At 40.4% G+C, this 22,323-nt stretch overlaps 1 protein-coding gene and 1 long non-coding RNA gene across 10 annotated transcripts in view; both read left to right on the top strand.

The window, feature by feature from the left end:
* Positions 1 to 15,996, top strand: part of LOC141581598 (uncharacterized) — a 92,003-nt gene extending 76,007 nt beyond the window's left edge. The window contains exons 2-4 of the long non-coding RNA XR_012514307.1: positions 5,610 to 5,725; positions 6,213 to 6,359; positions 15,526 to 15,996. This is a non-coding gene — a long non-coding RNA (uncharacterized LOC141581598). The remainder of the gene's footprint in view (positions 1 to 5,609; positions 5,726 to 6,212; positions 6,360 to 15,525) is intronic.
* A 385-nt stretch (positions 15,997 to 16,381) lies between these two features.
* MBNL2 (muscleblind like splicing regulator 2) overlaps positions 16,382 to 22,323 on the top strand; it is a 175,019-nt gene continuing 169,077 nt past the window's right edge. For 4 of the 9 annotated variants that reach the window (XM_010338805.3, XM_003928209.3, XM_010338803.3 and 1 more), the window contains exon 1: positions 16,383 to 16,622. The gene's annotated coding sequence lies outside the window, so the exon portion shown is untranslated. Of the gene's footprint in view, positions 16,623 to 22,323 lie in introns of all 9 variants that reach the window. The other 5 variants (XM_003928208.3, XM_010338804.3, XM_010338802.3 and 2 more) reach the window with 2 other exon arrangements.

The raw sequence follows: 22,323 nt of genomic DNA, 5'->3' as shown, positions 1-22,323 counted from the left end.
GTGTTATAGTAATATGTTATCCAAATATATTGAAGTATTAAATGCATGACTGATGTTAAATTTTAATTTCAATTTTAGTCAAATTTGTTAAGACAAAAGACAGCACAAAGAAGGAAATCCTCAAAATATCGGGAAATGTTTTACATGCATTTTCCTTTGTTTTCCAACCCATGTAAAGTGCTCAATCTACCGCAACAGGAAAGTACTAACAGCTTCACTGCTATGAAAAAAAAAATTGAGTTATTTTTGAGATTATAGATCAAAGCTATTACATCAATCAATATAAAAGCCAACGAGTAGTTAGAGAAAGGCTTTAGCACTCAGTAAACATCCTCTCTTCCCTATCAGTCATATCTACAGTAATGAATCAGAGAGAAAGCATTTGACCCAGCAAAATTCACTCCCCTGTCTGAATCGTGATTTCTACAGTTCTGATCCTCAGAGAGCAAACCACTTAGATTTTTTTTTTATCTTTTATAATTCCATGCCCAATTTCTTCAGTCTTTGTTCACTGCATTGTGACTGAGGATATCATACAGTCTACTTGATAGGCATGTGCTTCACTTTTCGTATATTAAGATCTCTTAGCTTCGCTTCAGCTTTAGGGGAGTGGAAGGGAAGGGAGATTGCATTTTGTTTTTGATTCCAGTAGCTCCTGAGTATTGATAATTAGGCTTGGCTGTGAATCTTGTGAAGTGTGAGAATTAAGCTATGATTTGTCATAATAAAAATAATTAGCAACATTTGTTATTTATTATTTATTATTTTCTGAGCACTGACTCCTTTAATCCTCTCAACAATCCGATAAGAATTGCTATTTCCTTGTTACAGAGATAAAGAAGAATGTTAGGGATGGAGACCCCAGGCAAAGACACATGCTACTAGTGAGAGAGATGGGACTTGAACTTCAAAACTGATTGGAGCCTGCTCAGCCATTGCATCATGGTGCCTCTTCAATAGTAGTAATAATGGTAACAGTGTAATATTATGGCAAATACAATGAAGCAAAAAGAGAATGGCATGGGATTCAATGTCTGCAGTATGGGTTCAGGTTAAAGCCCTGACCAAATTAGTCGTGTGACCTTGAGCAAATTATTTAACTTGTCTAAGCTTCACTTTCCTCCTATGAAAAATAGATTTAGTAAAACAAGGGCAGGTAACAGGCTTGTCTTCCTTCAGTGCCTATTGTCTCTCTGGTGTGTTTCCTTTTCCTCTACTCACCACTTTCTCCCTACCTCCTTGGATCCCCTTCCCTCCCCTGTGTGCTTTTGTTTTGAAGCTCAACTCATTACACAGCTAAAGTGCTGGAGAAAACCTGTAAATGGCCAAGGTTTTGCTAAACACTCTATGATGGGTGCTAAAAACCAGCAATCAATAAGAGTGAGGTTACGAGATAGTCTTAAATCATGCAGAGAAACATTGTTTATTGAACTAGTTTTTCTGCAGGTTTATATTTCCCACTGTACATTTTTTATATTAACAGGGGTTCATTAGTCTTTTTTCATGCTGCTGATAAAGATATACCTGGGACTGGACAATTTAGAAAAGAAAGAGGTTTAATTGGACTTACAGTTCCATGTAGCTGGGGAAGCTTCACAAGCCTGGTGGAAGTCAAGGAGGATCAAGTCACATCATACATGGATGGCAGCAGGCAAGAAGAGAGGGTTCGTGCAGGGAAGCTCCTCTTTTTAAAACCATCAGATCTTGTAAGACTTATTCACCATCATGAGAACAGCACAAGAAAGACTTGGCCCCATGATTCAATTACCTCCCACCAAGTCCCTCCCAAAACAGGGGGGAATTCAAGATGAGATTTGGGTGGGGACACAGACAAACCATATCATTCCACCCCAACCCCTCCCAAATCTCATGTTCTTGCACTTCGAAACAAATCATGCCTTCCCAACAGTCCCCCAAAGTCTTAGCTCATTTCAGCATTAACTCAAAAGTTCACAGTCCAAAGTCTCATCCAAGACAAGGCAAGTTCCTTCCACCTATGAGCCTGTGAAATCAAAAGCAGGTTACTTCTTAGATACAGTGGGGGTACAGGCAGTAGGTAAACACAGCCATTCCAAATGGGAGAAATTGGCCAAAACAAAGAGGCTACAGGCCCCATGCAAGTCCAGAACTCAGCAGGGCAATCAAATCTTAAAGTTCCCAAATGATCTCCTTTGACTCTATGTCTCACAGCCAGGTTATGGTGATGTAAGAGATGGGTTCCCAGGGTCTTGGACAGCTCCACCCCTGTGGTTTTGCAGGGTACAGCCTCCCTCCCAGCTGCTTTCATGGGCTGGTGTTGAGTCCGTGAAATTAAGTTTGGAGATAAACAACATTAAACTTTTGTTCCTTCTCAGAGCCTTTAATATGCTCATGTGCAATGCGAATCTCCAAGTGGGCAATGTAGTATGCATTGATTCCCACTTAAACCCAAAGGGGAATTCTTTTTTATTTTCCCAGATCATTTTGTGAGATCATTATTTATCAGGAAAATTATGAGAAAGTCTTGAATGAGAGTAGTACCGATTAATAGATGTAGGAATCAATTATTGAGGATCATTTCTGTGACCTAGGGAGGGGGCAACATACCTCTGATTCTTTTGTAGAGCTGGAACTTGAGCCTTTTGCAGAACCTACCGCTTGGCCCAGATTATACAATAGAACTGGATTGTTCCTAGAACTACAGAAGTAAAAGCTGATTCATGGATTTATCTCATAATCTCGTGGGGTATAGAGACTCTATTCCCTAGTCTTTACCCTATCACAGGCCATGTAAAAACGTCTCAGTGGTAAATGCATATGGGTCAGGGACTTCAGAAATTTGGAAAAATAATGACAAGACTAGGAAAGAGCCAGAGCAGAAACATAAAGGTTATTCAAAGGTGGGAATCCTCTAATAATGAGACCAGCCTCTAATAAAGTTCAGCCCGCTCAACCTTAACCTTAATCTAAAGATGTTAACTGGGTAGTGTGTACAGTTGAGTGAGCTGTGTACTGCACAACTCCAGCAGTGCACATACTTCCAGAATGTGTACTGTATTATGGTATGTATGACCTAAATAATGTTCTAGAGATTTTCCACATATAACCTCTAAGGTCATACACAGTGGCCCTGGACAAAAAATCAGAAACTATGTAAATTGAGAATGTATACTAAAAAAAATACTATTTTGATAAGACTATAACTGGTTTTTACATCAAACAGAGTTCTTAAATGCAGAGGCAGTGGGGTGGGGGGGTGGTTCAAACTGGCCAGCTAACCAGCTAAAAAGGCACAAGAAATGAATTCAAAATCCTAGAAAGATATGATTTGGTTAATTAATTATATTTTAAATTAAATCCCTATATTTCCTTTAAAATATCACAGGATGTTCTCTGCATTTCTGTTTCCAGGATAATTACACCCATTATTATTTGCTTCTGTATAAACAGAGAACCTCCCAAAATTTCCCTTGCCAACTCCCCGTCAAAACACGTCAATAGAGTACAAATCTTTGCATCACTTTTTGGACTCGACTGTATTTGCCCCACTAAGAGGCCTAAATTTTACACAGAATCCTACATGCTTTAGAGACCCAGGATTAAGTCTTTAACCTGCTGTGCCTCAACTTCTCTACTTATAAAATGAAGGTAAAGAAAGTGACCTCCCAGATTGAGTGAGTATGAAGTAAGGCATTATTGCAAAGGGCTGTTCAAAGGAGAGTGTGCAATGAATGCTTTGTAATAAACTTTCCAATATTGAAGACATAAAGATAAATTAGCCCCTTTGCCTTCTTTGAGAACAATGATAAAACCCTTATTTGCCTGTCAGTGACTCTAATTAAGGCAATAAATATTTATTAGTTGATACACTATGAAAAATGTGTTCTCACTGCTCATTTGGTAAAATTTCTAGTTTTCTAGACGTTTGAAGATCTTTTTGTTTGGCTACTGTCAATATTAAAAAGTTCTTTAAAATATACATTGACTTCTTTTTTATTTTTATTTTTTATTTTTTGAGACAAGGTCTTGCTCTGTCACCCAGGCTGGAGGGCAGTGACGCCATCTCAGCCTACTGCTACCTCCGCTTCCCAGGTTCAAGCAATTCTTATGCTCAGCCTCCCAAGTAGCTGGGATTACAGGTGTGCACCACCATGCCTGGCTAATTTTTGTACTTTTAGTAAAGATGGGGTTTCATCATATTGGCCAGGCTGGCCTCGAACTCCTGGCTTCAGGTGATCTGCCTACTTGGACCTCCCAAAGTGCTAGGATTACAGGCATGAGCCACCACACCCAGCCAACATTGACTTCTAACCAAAAAAAAAAAAAAAAAAAAAAAAAAGTGTCTTCAGTATATTTAAATGTGAAATCTTAAGGATAGATATTTTTTTTAAGTGTGGTCCAAAGTATTAGCTCAGTGATGTTATATAACTCAGAGTATGTATCTATAAAGCAAGGTTATAAATGCCTAATTATGTTAAAAATAACTTTAAGTTTCAAATGGATTAAATATATCATCTGTGTTTCTTAGTCAGGGACCAGCAAATTGAGAACTTTTAAAATTGCTTTTGGAACATGACGGTTAACGTGTGATGAAAGCTTATAAAGGAAGTCTTTGTCTTTGTGGCATAGCTTGTGGTTTTGAAGCAGAGCCTGATTTTGCCAAAATGTAGTATGTATGTGGATAGTTTTCTACTCATTCACAGTAAATTTTTCCCTATCGATATATACAAACTTTATAACTATACATGAAAACAATGTAAATAATTCTATACAACTGTGAATTTGGTTTTTTTTTTTTTTTTTTTTTTTGAGATAGAATCTCACTCTGTTGCCCAGGCTGGAGTGCAGTGGTATAATCATGGCTCACTGCAAATTTCTGCCTCCCAGGTTCAAGTGATTCTCATGCCTCAGCCTCCCAAGTAGCTGGGATTACAGCCATGAGTTTCATCATGTTGGCCAGGCTGGGCTTGAACTTCTGGTCTCAAGTGATCTACCCACCTTGGCCTCCCAAAGTGCTGAGGTTTTAAATGTTACTTGCTGTGCGATTTTTGTGTATGGAGGAGAGAGGTGGTGAAGGGGTGGCAGGGAGAGAAAGGCAGGGATTGGGTGGGGTGGGGGTACGGATGGGGTACATAACATTTGATGCATGATCTGACACCCTATGAGAATCTTCATGGAAATTTTGAGGAGCCACAAACTTCCAGGGAGTTAGAATCTTTTCTGTCTTTTACAACAGCAAGCCTTGTCTTGCTGTCTGCTTCCTCATCTTCAAATAAGAAGCTAGGACGCAGATGAAAAGGAGGATTCCTTCTAGCCCTAGGATCCGTGATTGTAAGCTCACCATAATCGTCTCAGGATTGAACTGCCTAGTAAAAGAAAATCATTATATTTGTGAGTGATCATGCTTGTTGGAGAGGCTGGCAATCCCATGGGTTGGGGGCAGAGGAGGATAGTGTGGGCCTGAGCTTGACAGAGACAAGGGTTGTAGGCAAAGCTGCAGCAAAAATTGGAGTGGAGAAAGCACAATTCTCATTTTATTTTGCCGTGGAAAAGGGACCTGCTAACAGAGTTCAAGATTGGAATGACTCAGTGAATATTTAAGTATGGTTATTTCTTCCTTTTTCATTAAGCCTTCTAAATGCAGAGATCTATAAAGCTGTGGCTTGAGATTTAGAGGAAGAATGCAGCGACATGAGACCAGAATGATGTGAGGTGATGACATCAACATCAGAATGCTGTTGCTAAGGTGAGCCTGTTTTTCTCTCTAATCCAGCTGGAAGGCAAAATAATTGCCCATTTCTGGTAAAGAATCTATCCATGACATGATCCCTTTTCTGTAGCAAATAAAACAAAGCCAGATGCCTTCTCTTTGCACAAATTATTTTAAAAATAAAGATTAAAATTTCATTATAAAACGTAGCACATGTCCTTGAGAGAATAGGCAGAACATTTTATGTAAGTTTGAAATTTTAATTTATCAAAAATATATGCTGAGACCTAAATGGATAATGGAATGAGATAGTGTGATGCATCTACTGGGAAGGAGATAGCAGTATTTTGGATTTAGGAAAAGGGGAGATAGAGAAATTTCTAGAGGTGACAAAGAAAGATCTGGAAGCTTCTGGTGGCTGATAGAGGGAGGAGAGTGAGGAAAGTCCTAGATGTGAAGAAAGATAGGCAGAAGCCGTCATGCTGTGACTCTCGATCATGGATGGTGCCCTTTGTGCCAGCAGAACACTATCAGTGGAATTCAGAAGCAAGTGGTGGGACTCAGACGAACTGGAGGCCAGAGTGGTTGCATGCAGAAGTTCCTCCCACATGAACGTCTTCCAGAACTGCTCCTGGGTTCTGACTATTCTGTTTGAAACACGCTTCTCCAGGTATTTCTATTCATTGACAATGGGAACACACTCCCTCACCCCCACACGTCTCTACTCAGAGGGCACTTTCTCCATAAGCCTGTCCTGGCCACTCAACAGAAGCCACAACTACCCACTACCAGCTCCACCTGATGGCCTGATCCCTTTTACCAGGCCCCAATTCTCCTTTTCCTTTGTTGTTGTTGTTGTTTTTTTTTCTTTGTACTTAGCACTTTCTGATTTGCCATGTAAATTTTCTTTTATATGTAGAGTCAGTGAGGTGTCACAGTAGAGAACATGGTCTCTGAAGCCAGCCTGTCTGGGGAAATTGGGCTGCACCACCTGCCAGCTGTGCAACCCTGGGAAAGGTTACTTAATCATTCAGGTGTTTTCCCGTCTGTAAACCTGAGATAATAATGGTGTCATGGATTTCACACAATAGCATTATGCTTGCCTCAGTATAATCACTATGTACATGTTTAATAAATAGATGTCTCCCTTTATCTCCAATACTACGTGAGCTCCCCAGAAGCACTTGTCATGAGTAGGATTTGATGGAGGAAAGAGATGAGTAACACATTTTCCAGAAATTGATGTTTTTGCTGGAACATGGAATTTAGACAGGACTAAGCTGTGGAAGGGTGGTTATGCCCATAGGTCACTAGACAGCCACCATGGGCCCTCTGCTGGTCAGAAAAACCTGGGCAAATTGTCTCCAAGATTTGCCTGAGGAGAAAGGCTGCTGTGAGGATCTGGTCCAGACAGGAGATCCTGGAGCCACAGGGACTTCCGGAGTAAACAAGGTTCTGAGAAACAAATAGAAAATAGCATTGAGGTGTGCTAGATGCCTCAAGTTAGTAACGCTGAGGACATCAGTCAAGTAAGAAAATACAACATCAAATAAAAGAGGTTGAGTCAAACGAGTCTGAATAGAGATGACAAAGAAAGATCTGGAAGCTACGGTTGTTGACAGAAGAGAGTGAGGAAGTCCTGATTGTGAGGAAGTACAGGCAGAAGCAGAGATGGACATGGTCTAATGAAGGAAAAAAAATGTTTACCTGGGCTAGGGTTTTCCCAAAATAGAACCCCCAAGAACACCACACTAGTTGGATTTCTTTTTTTAAATAAAAGAGCCTCTGATAAAATTAATTCTCCGACACAGTGAACTAGAGACCCCATCTTGGAAATTTTGCAATGCACATTCCCAGGATCAAGGCTCTGTCATGTCCTTCAATAAAAACAAACATCAAATTCGTGATTTCAACCATTTCCAAACTTACTCAGCCCTAGGTCCTTTTCTTTAGAAACATTTGAGATGAGCGCCCACATATCTCACTTTGGGGATCATGTGAAATACTGTGAGATTCTCGGGGTCCCATCTACATGTTGCTTATCTTTATAACATGAAGGTTTCAACCGGGACCAACACTTAGCAAGTCATGTGATAAATCCTAATCAGGTGAGTGAACAGGTGGATCTAGGTAGGGTGGTGATCCTAAAATAAATAGAAAGAGATGGAGAGGGAAACAGGAGCACTGAAAAGTCTTTCCTTAAGGGACGGTATATAGTAGTAAACCAAAACCAGTTGTATTTAATTTTTAAAGTCAAGCTTGTCATCATGCTACAATAACACACATGCTATGCTTCATCTATTCCCTGCGTCCATTCCATACCCCCTCGGAGATGACCGTGTCTTCATAGGCAGCAGGCTCACATACTCCCACTGCTACGGAGACTCCTAGAACCTCACCACAATCTTTTATGTAGGAACCCACCTGCTTCTGAAACATTGAAGAAGAAGTTATGTTATTCTCATTCCATTGAAGAAGAGGTTGTTAAAGACCCTTTGATTCCATTGAACACTTTTTTTAGGGATCTAAGCTGTTCATCAAGTATCAAAGAAACATAAAATCCTGACTCTGCCATAGAACACCCTATTTGGTGACACAAAAGTGACACTCTCAAATGGTAGTTTTGACTTTTTTACTCTTTCCTGGTTTTTTAAAACTTGGCTTTCATGACCCTTGGGAGCCCCTTAGAAAATGCCATGTTAGCTTTAATCCTTGGCCTTCTGTCCCAAACCCAAATTCCTACTTATCTTGTACCATATTTCAGTCATCCTAAATTTTGCTTAACAAATATTTATCGTCAGTCTCATATGTTGAATACTGGACAACCAACAATGAGTATCACGTAGTTTATAAATTTTGACAAAAGGCAGTAAGTGCTACAGAAACAAAAGGAAAAGTATACCAAGTGAGGGTATGTCCTTCCATCCAATGACCGCTGGACCCCTGTTCAGCCTGGCCCCTCGGTCAGAAGGTGGGCAGAAGGTTATGGATGGAAAAATCTTACTTTCAAGTATCCCAACAGGAGGGAGATCATGCCCCCCCACCCCTGCAGCTTGGAGACCCACCTTTCAGGCTTGCAGATTCTTATCTGTCAGAAACACCACTTTCATAGAAGGAGGTGGAGAAAGGGCTCAGAATACTCATCCTTTATTATAAAAGAAAGGGCAAATTCTAGAAAGTACAGTGACAGATGCACAGTGATCCCTCAGTCAGCCTGGGTGAAGAGCAGGGAGGAGCTGCAAAAGGAGTCTGTGGTTTTATTGAAGATCAGTGACAGGGAAAATGCTCATTGCTGCTTCCTCTTTGTACTTATATTTACAATTCACCATTTGGAGAGGGGAAGGATCCTGCAGGGCAAGTTCTCTGGCCCATCAACTGTAGGCAGATCAATCGGCCCCTGCCTCAGGGTGTTCTTCCTTCTTTGGCTCACAGACATTAGCAATCCTGGAGAGCCACAAGCTTCACCCCTATCTCAGAGGCTTGGAGGATTTCACATGACCACAGCTTAATTGCCAGGTATGTTTTGTAACTTTTGATCTGATCTTCTCTCTGCAACTTCAAATGCCCTTAGGCCTGAGGCAGGTGGCAAGATGCTACCATCAAATCAGAAAAACAATGAGACAGTTAACATTGGCCAACCTATTGGGGCTTTGGCCTTAGTGCCATGGTTCCCAAACTGTGCTCTCAGGCACCCTAGGAAACTGCAGTGAACCAGCTCACTGGGGTTCCATGGGCTATTGCACATTTTCTAAGGAAGTACAGCAATACTTAACATCTGTTAGGCACTGTGCAACCTACTAGCTTAAGGTAATTCACAATTTCAATAGAATCACACTTCATTCCTTTTGATGGTAAGATATATCTTTGCAAAACTGGATTTGTAGTAGTTGTTAAGCTGATGAAACAAGTACCATGCAAGAAGCAATGTGGAACAAGAGGTGAGAGTCGTGGTTCCAATATAATCTCAAGCTTTGAGATGGGCATGCTTAATCCATTAAAAACTATTTCGAGTTGGCCGGGCGCGGTGGCTCACGCCTGTAATCCCAGCACTTTGGAAGGCTGAGGCGGCAGACCACGAGGTCAAGAGATGGAGACCATCCTGGCCAACATGGTGAAACCCCATCTCTACTAAAATACAGAAATTAGCCGGGCTTGGCAGCGTATGCCTGTAGTCCCAGCTACTCAAGAGGCTGAGGCAGAAGAGTTGCTTGAACCCGGGAGGCGGAGGTTGCAGTGAGCCGAGATCGCACCACTGCACTCCCGCCTGGCGACAGAGGGAGACTCCGTCTCAACCACCCCCAACCAAAAACAACAACAACAACAACAAAAAACTATTTCGAGTTAAGCATGGAAGAAAACTTTGTTTGTTTGTTTCAAATATTTTATATTAACTTTCCATACAACTATTAACTTGTTAAAATACAGGCACCTACTAAGGTGTTTGGATGTAACTATTTAATACATGGAAAAATTAGGTATTATTTTTGGCTTAGGAGCACGTGAAAAAAATTATGGACTACTAAGAATGTCATGAAGTAAGAAAGTTTGCATATCTTTACTTTAGTTATCACTTTTTTGGCATACAGAAATCACTCTCACTAGGATTCTAAGCCCTAAGGATTATGATGATGTTGATAATGATAAAGTAGCAGGAAAAATAGGGACTAACAGACATTGAGCACTGCTGTGTACCATGTTCTATGCTAAGGGAGTCTCAGACATTATTTCATTTACATGCTTTATGCAATTTACTTCCTCCTATTTTTCTGAACCTAGAAAATGTTAGTCCTAATTTTCCCCAGAGTCTTCTGCCCCTAGACCTACTGGAGAAAATTTAAAAACCAGTTGACATTTCTTGTGATAAACTCAATAAAAAACACTGTAACTTTTTTCCTGAAAATTGTAAAACCAATTTTCTGTTCCCTGCTGCATTTTCAACCCACATGTTTAAAAAAAAAAATACCAATCTCTTTGAAAGTATGTAAATTTTCTCCAGAATCCTAAATAGAAATCAATCAACCAAAATTAATTCAGCCACTCCATGTTGGGCGTTGTGGAAAGCAGGAAAGTACTTTAATGCAGGCTCTGTACCCTCAAAGGGGTTTACGATTTGGTTTATATGTGAAACAACTAGAAGAAATTTTTTTAAAAGTACATTCTAAAGGACAAAGTGAGGCGGGATAGGCTTGAAATTTTATGTGGAGAGAGAAATAAGCCCTAAGATTGAATAATCACAGACGTGGCCCATCAGCAACTTACCTTCCTGTCTCATCTCTCTCTTGCTATAAACAACTTTTTCTTCCTTTCTAGGGGCCAGGCCATCTCTTTCAGCAAACTGAACACTTCTATCTGTTCTTAGACACTATCATTTTCTATTCAAAGGGAGACTTTTTTCCTCAGGAAATCACCACGATTTTAAACATCATCAAAGATTAATTTTCTCCTTGACTATAAGCTTGCTAACTTTGGTATGCCCAGCGAAGGAGATGATTTCATAACTGCGTTGTGCCTTTCAGCTTTGATTTATTGCTTCTTTTCTTTCTCCAGTCCAACTTTAAGTTTGTGTGTGCATGCTTGTGTGTGTGCACGCATTTCTGGATATATATTACTACACATGTAATATATTTATACATACATATAGTATAATAAACATATACTGTACAATATGCATATTATATATAATACATAATGTATACATAATGCATACATATTATATAACATAATATACATATATAATATACATATAAAATGTAATATATACACATATATGTGCTGTAGATAATATACACATATATAATATGCATATAATACATCATAATACACACATTATATAGTATATATAATAATTATATGTTATGTATAGTATAGTATAACATATATACTAGATCCATTGTCTCTATGGCTTCTCTATCAATTTTTTTTGCTTAAGCCCTGTAACTGTCTTTATCACTTTATTACCAGTGCACTTTCAAGTTTATCCATTTAACCATTCAACAGCTATTCAATAAGCGTCTGCTATTATACAGTGCATGTTCTAGGCACTGCGGATAAACTGATGAATAGGAAAGACATGGCTGGTTCTCTTAGATTCTAGCAAGTTACATAAACAAGTAAGACATGTTTACTACATACTGTTGGCAATAGCTATGATGAATAAAATGTGAAGGTGCCATGGGAGTCATGGTGGTCAAAGAAGGCTTCCTGGAGGAAGTGATGTGTATGTTGAGTGCTGCTAGATGGAAAGATGTTAGAGGGGTGTGAAAGGAATAGAAGATTTTTCGTGAAGAAGGAATCCAGGATCTAAATTAGATTTTAAATACACACACCTGAAGCACTAAAGTTAGTTTAATAATACTGGAAGAAAAGGTTAGAAGGAAGTGACTTCAAGAGGAGGGTGAAAGAATATAGCTGGGAACTAGGCAGGGGACTTATCTGGAAGATAATGAGGAGACATGGAGTGAGTTTATGCAGGTGATGGCATTATAACATTTGCATTTTTAAAAAGATTATTTTGGCTGAGGTGTGGTAAATGGAGTGAAAAGTGAGGGGCAAGATTGGAGGCAGAGAGGTAAGGAACAGGTAAAAGGTGGTGGGGTTTTTAATTAGGGGCACAGCAGGAAAGATGGAGAGAAGTGGACAGATTCTGGAGACAGGAATTTACAGGGTGTGGGATCATTTGGTTGTTGGTGATGAGAGAGAGTTAGGCATCAAAGATGGTGGCTCCACTTATCAAAGTGGGAAACAAGAGAAATGATGGTCTCACTCATTGAACTGGGAAATGATCAAATAAAAAAATGATTTTACCTTGAGAAAAGGTAAAACTGAGTCACCTAAATGGGGTGACTAGAGGTCAAAAGAAAAAGATGGATGATAGATCTCAAATTTATCAAACTGTAGAGGACAAGTGACAACTTCTGTTGGGCAGATTTAAAGGTGCTGTTTTTTATTTTCATTCCTCTGGCCACCTCCTTTATTTTGGACACGGTTGATTGTCTTCTTGCTACTTGTTCTGTTTGGTTTCTCAAACATTCTGCTTTCTGCTTAGCATGTCATGACCTCAAGTAAAATAAAGCTTCTATTTAGAGTTTCCAGGAACTTATGTAGATATAAAATAATAAGGAAAGGAGGAGGAAGAGGAGAAGGTGAAAGAAGAGGAAGAGGAGAAAAAAGAAAAAAGATAAGTCAGCTTGGATCTGTAGGACATTGTACCTGTCAATTCATTCATTTAACATGTATATGTTATTGAGCACTTCCTCCCATGCGCCACGAACATACTAGATTAGATGTTGGAGAGACAGTGGTGACTTCTGATGCCAACAGCTTGGTTCAGAAGGTAGACCTTAAGTAAATAAATAAAATTAACCAAATTAATGTATAACCATCCGCTGTAATAAGCACTATGAAGCAAACGACATCTATAAACATTTTGGTGCTCAAAGAATAGTCCGTGGACAAGAGCCATCAGGGTCACCTGGTAGCTTGTTAGAAAAGCAGAATTTCAGTATCCACCCAAGAACTACGGAGATGGGATCTGCATTTTAACAAGACCCCTGGGGGATTTGCATGAGCACTAACATTTGAGACACACTGCTCTAGAGTTCACAGGGCCATGAGAGTAAACAAGAGGCAGATCTGAACTCATCCAGTGGGTCAGGGAAGGGTTCCCTGAACAGATGGCCTCTGGCTAAGCAAGAGAAATAGGCAGGGGCTAGATGGAACAGAGCTTCATGGGCCATGTTGAGGACTTTTATCTTTTTCCTAAGAGCAGCCTGAAGATAGTTAAAGGTTGTCTTAGTCAACTCAGGCTGCCATAGATTGGGTGGCTTATGCAACAGAATCTTGTTTTCTCACAGTTCTGGAGGCTGAAAGTCCAATGTTAGAGTACCAGCATAGTCAGGTTCTGGTGAGGTCTCTCTTCCTGGCCTGCAGGGAGCTGCTTTCTTGCTGTGCCTTCGCATGGTAGAGGGAGAAAGAGAGAGTTCTCTTTCTGGTGTCTCAGATGAATGCAAATCCCATTGTGAAGACTTCACCCTCATGACCTCATCTCAATTACCTCCCAAAGTTCCCATCTCCAAATATCGTCATATCGAGAGTTAGGACTCCCACATATAAATGTTAAGGGGACACAACTCAGTCCACAGCAAATGTTTTACACAAAGGAGTGTGGAAAAAATAGACTTTTGTCTTTTAATTCCTGTTCTGGCTGAAGTGTGACAAAAAAAAAGATGTGAAGGGATCAAAAATATATTCAGGAGACCAGCTAAGGGGCTATTTCAATCATCATGGTAAAAGACACCGATAGCTTGGGCAAAGCCATTGGTAGAGACGAAGGAAAGCAGAATATTTCTGAATATTTTGGCATTAAACCTGAAAGACTTTGATAATGGATTTCAAATGGTGGTTGAAGAAGGAAGGTTAAGAATGACTGCCAGTTTTTTTTGCTGGTGCAACTGGATGAATGTGATATCAGTTCTTGAGATAGGAATCGTGAAATCAGCAAGTTTGTACCTGGCATTTTGCTAAATACAATGAACAATGCATTTAGAAATACCAGTAAGAATGGTTATCATTAGTGAGCATTTATTATGTGCCAGTCACCGCATAGATGTTTTGTGTGTATTATCTTAATTAATATATGACAAGGCCTTGGCTTCTGAGATGGAAAGATCAACTCAAGCAAGCTAACTACAGAAGACCACATTGTTAAGGGTTTCAAAGTGTCTGGTACAATAAACAATACAGAATGCTTTCACAGGAGAACATCAGAGAGGGTAATATGGTCAGGGAAGACAAGACAGAGTAAAGGGAAAGGTGAGCTGAAGTCTAAAGCTTGAGTAAGGCAGAAAGAAGTACAACTCCATCTGGAAGTTCACTTGGGAAAACAGTGGAGAAAAAGTTGAGTTGAAAGGGAGAGGTCAGATTATGAAGGCCCTTGAAAGTCTGTAATTCAGATTTTATAGAGAGAGGTTTGAAGGGGAAAGGAATATGACTTTACATGACTTAATAAAACCTGTCTGGCAACAAAGGAGCTTGAAGATGAGGAGGCCTGAGTTCCAGACACTGTCTTGTTAGCATTTGTGTTTTCCAGGTAATAGGTCAGATTTCTGGCCTACCTGGGAGGGAAAATCAGCAAGACTTAGATTCATCAGCTGCGAATCGGGGAATGTGTCAAAGATAACTAAAGTTTCAGGAATGAGATTCATGGAATGATAGTTTCAAAGATAGAATCAGAGGGAGATGAGGAAGAGAAGACTCATAAACCTGTGGTTACCCATTTACGTCCAGGAGATTAAGTATATTAATAATTAAAAATTGTTTTTACCGGTTTGACCACAGAGCTAATTTAAATTTCCAGAAATAGTGCAGTAGAGGAAAGCCTGCAAGTTAGGATATTTGAGAGAATTCCAGGGGGAGGATAACGAATAGAAGTACAAAAACTGAAAGGAATAAAGCATAGTAGTTATTGAAGAAAGTAGCCTCGAAATTATATGAAACATTATGTTTTTAAGATCCAATGGCAAAATAAAAGGAAAGCATTCCATTTCATTATGTTACTTCATTACAGATGCGCTGAACAGTTGCTTATAAAAAATAGTGCCTTGGGTTCAACCTTTCAGATGAATAGAGGCTTTGTTCTGCCTTGGTCTAGCCATGTAATTCATCATACTTTTATTTTTTCCTCAAAATGTTATATTTAGGGCAAGAAAAACGTATGCTTATTGTGTTTGCTAAATACCATATGTTTTTGTGTTTTTGTTTTCAAAGCATGCAGAAATGCTGTTGACTGGGAAATAAATAACCCTTCCTAACCTTTCTCTTTTTCTGCTTTATCTCAGGAAACTCCAGCACCTCCTAGAACGTCTTTTGCGGAATGGCACTTCACCGGGCCCTTGGATCATGTGCCACGTGTATTCAACAGTAAACATCTTCCTATAATCCTTGCTTCATTAATGGCAATGTGAGCCAATGCACAGTGTTTATCAAATGGCATCTAAGATGGTTAAGGCACACCTAATCGTCTTGTGGGTGCCTGCCAAGAGTAGAAAAGGGTAGTGTATAGATATCAATTTTATTGTCCAGCATTCCCTAATTGACGTCCCAAGTGGTCTGAAAACTTAGACGAAAGATAAATGGGCCACAGTAATTAACCATTGCAATAGCAGATGTGATACAGGAAACCTGCGTGTGCCAGAGCTATAAGCATGTTTTGATTTTGAATAGGCACTTGGGTTAGCACATTCTTCCTCAATAATGGAAATCACATGTAAATGTTTTGTAAGGTATTAATTGCCATGGCAGACGCTGAATTATTTTTCCTTTAAAAAACATATACATACGCTTTGTCAGATAGTCTAAGGACTTCAGTTTCATGCACAAGCTGGATTTCTTTGGAATCTGCGGAGTTTCACATTTTCCAAAGTGTTCGCGGTGCAGCTCCTGGCTTCGAGCTGGCTCTCTTAAAGGGTGTTTTCTTGAGCTACCCCTCTCTCTGCTCTGCCAATTATGTGCCACTTTGTCTTGGTGCTATGATTGCTTTCTTCTGAGAGGGAAATTCCTCTTTCATCAGTATGGATGCACTGTTTTTACACACTGCAAGTGCTGTGTTACTGTGTCAGTCATCCTATTAGGGCCAGTTTCAGACGAGTAGGGCTGACGAGCTGGCTGGGGATTGGCTGGGCCGGGCTGGGAGGGATTTGTCGGAAGGAAGGGCTGCAGCTTACAGCAACAGAGTTTAGACTGTCTTTGCTTCATCATCTGAAGGTAAAATTTTCCAGATACGGCGGACGGCTTTCAGAGTACAATAAACAGGGAATGAGAACTATTTACATGGAAGTTTCTTCCTCATGATGCGGTGGAGAAGCGTCGGCCACTGGGTTCTGCCAGATGTTCCTGGGGTTACTGTAAATGGGAAGGACAGGCAGAGCTAAACAAGGTAGGAGAATCGCCCCCCCCCCCCCCTTTTTGAATGTTTAAAGAGTTTGCTGCAGTATGCTGCATTCCGTGTGTGCTGCTTAGGGGAGCCAGGGAAACTGGATTCCACTAATTCAAATGGAATACTTGCGGGGGACCCTGGAGTTTTACGTAACATTTTGATTTGAGAAAAAGAAATGGCAAAGCTTGAATCTATGCCGCCTGTTTGGGGTGAGGCACCAAAGCGAGTTTTTATTAAAAGAATCGATTCGTTGATTATTTTTTTAAAAACCATTTGAATTCTTCGGAGCAGTCTTATTTTCTTGCTATAAAAAAATTGTCGTATTGCCGTAGCCAGTTCCCAAATAGATAAAGTTTACGTGGATCCTATTATTTGAAAACAGACTTGCAATTAAGGATTAAAAAAAAAAATCATGGTAAATACTCATCGATTGACTGTTTGGCCAACGTATGTGTCTGTTTATTAAAAATTAGGGACCTACCTAGCTCTACAAGGCTACAGCTTTAATTGAGTTTCAAGAGCACATTTTTAACAACCTAGCAAGAGGTAGCTTTCTGGCAAGTTTTCGATACTGTAGTTCAATGTTTACGTTTCTTTTCCTGGCATGTCTGAGCCTTTGTTTCCAGCTTAAAAGTGGAACCATTATATTCAAAAGTAAAGCTGGGTTAATAATGCTTACTGCAATTATCTGATCTTTATGCATTTTTAATGAGAACACACAGCCAGCAGAATAATTTAATGAGGGCAGGCTAGCTTTTAAAGCTGTGTTTTCACTATGCAGAACCATATCAACTTTCTCGCTGAGAAGCAGCAGTGAGAAATGATGGAGAAGATTTATTTTTAACACACTTGGCCCAGGAGAAGGAAAGGATATATTTGCTAAAGAATTCTTTCTGCCCTTTTCCGTTTTAAATTTCTGCCAGGCATGAGGAAACTGTGCTTTTTTGTTAGGCCTCGGAAGCATGTGTTTACAATAAATGTGTAACATTTTTAGAATAGTTAGCAAGCACTGAAGCGAAGAAAAAAAATCCGACTTGCCTAACCACCACCACCTTGAATGTTCAAGAAACATTACTGTCCCTTTAAAAGACAAAGGTTAAGTGGAAAGCTATTTGTTAATTGGGTAATGTGTGTGTTCTGGGGACAATAAGGTTTTTTTTTTTTTTTTTTTTTTTTTTTTTTTAAAAAAAGCAGGGAGGAACATTCTTATAATCTTTAAATAAGAGGAAGTTTCTTCAGCTATCCTACTTGTTTCGCAAGGAGCAGTAGAACTACTCATTTAAATAAGGGCAATGCCACGTAGATTCTTCTAGACCCACTGTTTTTACTTTCAAGGAGAAGTGCAGGACACTAGCCCAGAACTTCTGACGTCATCCCCCAACTATTTCTGCTGTGTGTTCTTTTATTCGAGCTTGTGGAGAGGAATATTTCTTTATGTCCTGGCCAGGAACATTCTAACTCCCTGTTGGCAGGAACTTAAGTTATGTCTTCATATTTTCGCCTGTCTGTTGTAAACCGTAAACCAGTCCCCGTCATAAATAGGGCATCTTCACGTACCTGCCTCATGTCGGGCTGGACAGTACAGGTTTTCTGCAGGGCTTTTGGCTGGGCTGGCAAAAAGCAGCAGGGTGCAGGGCACAGCTTTTTTTCTGGACTGAGTCTCCCTTGCTGCAGCCCAGCACTGCCACCTGGGCTGATGGTCCTCGGAGCCCCATTCCCAGTTGCCCCAGAGCCACTATTTAGGATCCAGGTTGTGCCACCAAGTTCAAAGCTGGTTGTGATGGTGGGAACAGCTGCTTTCACAGAAAAATCATCATGTCCTAGCGCAGATGGCCCCAAGCAGGGAAAGTGCAATACCGCAGCCTGCGAATCCATGTCACAGGTGGCAACCTTGGTCACAGAGATCGGGGGAAGGGTAACGTTTATGAAGGAGCCTTTTAAAAAGGATTTTGATTAGAGCACATTGGAGTTCTTGGGAGTTCCTAAAGCTAGTTTGTGTCTCCTCTGACTACTCACGGAGTTTTGAGCAAGTGTCTACCTTAATTTTTCTATCTCTTAATAGAATTCAATCATACTTGCTACACTTTCCCTCATCATTTCGCATTTTGAGACCTTGACCTTTTACAAACAAACAAAAAAAAGAGAGAGAGAAAGTTGTTTGTCTCCTGGCACACTGAGCTATTTAAAGTACAAAGGGATAAAACCTCGGTATTAAGAAACTCTTGGCAAATGCCTTAGGGTATTAAGATACATAGTCATGTACACAAAACCCTTCATTATACTCTGCATTCATGTAAATTTTCTAGGGATATTTATTCTTAGGTCATCAAATGAAATTTCCAAGGAAATCAAAGCATCGTTGTTTGCATTTTCTCCATCGATCTAATCTAATGTACTAGAAGCTCTGCAAAGCACACCATTCTGGCCACAGGCCTTGTAGTGCCCAAAACATTTAGTGCTGTTTTTCCTTTGACTTTTGTGTTGAATTTGTGAAAGTGGAGTAAATAAGAGAAAATACAAGAGAGAAGGAGAAAAATATGCTTGTGAAATATACTGGTTAGGTAGCTTTACTGGTTAACAGCCTGCCTTCTCTCTGCTAGTTGTTTTAATTTGCTGTTGCTATGGTGAAAACAAATCAATATCACATGGCTACCAGCCAGTCCCGCGCTCAGGGAGCGCCATAGAAATTCAAGATCAGGTACTCAAGATTCCAAGCAAGAATTGGGAAAAAAGGATTTCGATGTTGAGCTTGAGAGAACTCCTTAAAGTAGAATAAGTAGGTTCAATCTCGCATGCATTTTCTCTTCCTTTCTTCCTGTACTTTCTCACTGATAACAAGAAAAAGATGAAAAGGAAAGCATACTGATTTGTTCACGTTTTCAAAATGACAAAACACATGATCAGTGTAGAAGTAGGTTGGCAACATTGCAAGGGGTGAAGGATTCTGATTCAGGAAAAGGTGGCATAACTACAGGACATGTTGGTTGTTGACATCAGAGTTTGGGGGCCCTTACCGTCCTGAGGTACAGCTGCATGTCAGAGCTGGCTGGGTCATGCCAAGCAGAGAAATCTGGCAACTCTAGGGGACAGGTGGGCAATGGAGATTGGTGGGGGGTATAGAAAGGTAGGGAGGTGTGGGTATAAAAATCAGCAAGTGAGAAAGCCCAGAGAGAGCTGTAGGTCAAGTCAGGCCTGACAAGCCCAGAACCCTGGGGCATGGCAGAACAGAAGAAAGGACAGTTCGCCCTGTTCACAAAATCTGCTCAAGACCCAGGCTAAAGGCCTAGCTAGGAAAGAAAGGCAGGAAATGGCTGCAAAGAGAAGTAAAGATGTCCTGGGCCCAGGCATCCCTTCCGGAATGGTCGATTGAACTAGATGGGCATGGATCTCCACTGCTGTGGAGAGCAGAGAGCTTTATATTTTAATGCTTATGTTTCCATCAGAAGAATGAGGCAGGAAGACTTAGCTGGGCTTTGTAAATTAGTTAATACACGATTTGTTTTCCTCCAGGTTTATACTCTGCTCAGTTTTTTTTTTTTTCTTTTCTTCTTCTTCTTCTTTTTTTTTTTTAATGCGCACAAACTATTTGTTGCAGCCGTGATAATATTCGTAGTAAGGAGCCAAAGGTGCTGTGTGGCTGGATCTGCCGCAGGCCTGGGTCTCCAACTGCTGGCCTCTAAATGCACAGTTTATTTATGGAGACCAGTCCAGGCCTCCTCTGCTGAGAGTAAAAACAGGTGTGAAAGGGAAGGCCTAAGGGTTTCTTTTGTAAACCCGAGCTCTAAGCCTGATGGATAAGTTCTGGGCTTGCTGCTCTCAATACAACAGAAACGCTGGGTCATAAAAATTGACTCAATAATTTACCTTAGTGTTTTGACAAAGAATGCATTGTCTGAATTGTCCTAGGTAGTATATTCCATCAATCAGTCAACAAGTGTTTATTAAACACCTCTGAAGTCCCCTGGCTTTTGCTATTCGGTGAGAAGCCCAACTCAGTAACCTAATACCTGCCTTTGTGTTTGTGTACAAAAACAAATGATGCGAAATTGTTAAGTTTCAAAAACTTGCGTAACTTTGTTGGCTAATATTAATTTAGCATTGTTAACAGATTAATTTTGGGCTTGGGGCAGTTTTGGTGATTGTGAGGAGAACAAGAGATGGCGTTTTGAGTTTTAGATATCTGTATGAATGTACTTTCTTTACCTCTGTTATATTTCTCCAGAAAAATATTATTCAAATAACATATAAAGATGTCAGATAAGCAACAGATAGATAAGAATGGTGCAAAAAAATTCAAAATATAAAGCTACTGAGAGCAATTTCTGAGTCTCAGCATACTGAGTTTTGGCCCCAAATTGCCTGGGGGAAATGGAGACGTTATCTAAAATCTGTAAATGCCAGCCAGCAGCAGGAAGTCTTAGACCCCGCGCCCACATTTCTGAGCTCCAGGGTATGGGGGGACGCCCCCATGCCTTTATCTCACTGTCTCCATCTCTAGCAAGGAAACCTGTTTATGGACTGCAGAATTTCGCTTCCCCCTTTTTTCTTAAAAGCAGAGTTAATTTAAAAAAAAAAATCCATTTACTTTTTAAACACTAAGTTTTGGGCTGGGTTGTTTGTTTTATCCTAACATCAGTCAGTGTGTATCCTCTGGGCACGGACAAGTTTGAGGTTCAGGAACACAGCGTTGGGGAGAGCTGAGAAAGGAGGCTGAGGATGTAGTCACGTTTACAGAACTCTTTTCAGGCACGGATCTTGGCAGACAGATGGGCAGGTCTAAGGTTTATGGGCATTCGCTGCAAGCTGCTTGCTGTAGAAGAGCTCCAGGGGGATACATGACCTCAGAGGGAAAAGGGAGGAGTCAAGAACACTGAAAATGCTGCTGCCGTTTGTAATCCACAATAGCAAGGAAACAAGATATGGACAAATGAGATAAGGATGGTTAAGCACTCAAGGAGAATTAACATATGTGTAGTTTCTTACACTTTACAAAGGGCGTTCACAGGCATTATCTCAATTAGCAGTTCAAATAGAGAGTTAAAAAGGGAGTCTAAACTTAAAGCACTCTGGCAGGGGTGTGGTGGGAAAGCTGCTGGAGGAGATGCATTATAAACTGGATTTTTAAAACTTGGATTTATTGATTTTTTTCAGTGGCTAATTGACTTGAATTTTGAAACACAGGAAAAACTTAAAAGTGTCCCTGGGGGTACAGATGCGTGTCCCCAGATGCTTTCACGGACAGCGTGTGCATTTAGACTAGACTTCGGGACCATCGGCAGCCTAGATACCAAGGCAGAGCAGGAAGAGAGGTTGATTCGCTTTGCTGTCTCAGCTCTGACTGCTGGGCATTCAAGGTCAAAGCCCTGTGCCAGCTCCACACCCCAACCCGGTCACACAGCAGTAAGGGTCACACAGCAGTAAGGGTCACGCAGCAGTAAGGGGCTTCTAGAACAGAAAATTTATGCATGATTATGAATGGTCTGCAGGTCTGGGAAAAGCCAAAGTTTGCAAAGAGACCAAAATTCAAAGTATTCAATTTTCCCATAAAAGCATCTCGCTGAGTTCTCCTAAGCCTGCTACAAGGGAGGAAAGAAATGATATGTTTTAGGAACTGGCTGCTTTACACACATATCATATATAATTTGAACCTAAGAAGAGCAGAAGAGCCCCACAAAGTTAATGCTATCCCTACTTTGCCAGT

This window comes from Saimiri boliviensis, chromosome 16 (genome assembly GCF_048565385.1).
Source record: "Saimiri boliviensis isolate mSaiBol1 chromosome 16, mSaiBol1.pri, whole genome shotgun sequence".
NCBI lineage: Eukaryota > Metazoa > Chordata > Mammalia > Primates > Cebidae > Saimiri > Saimiri boliviensis.
The sequence above is the reverse complement of the archived record's forward strand: the minus strand, read 5'-3'. Positions and strand labels throughout refer to the sequence as shown.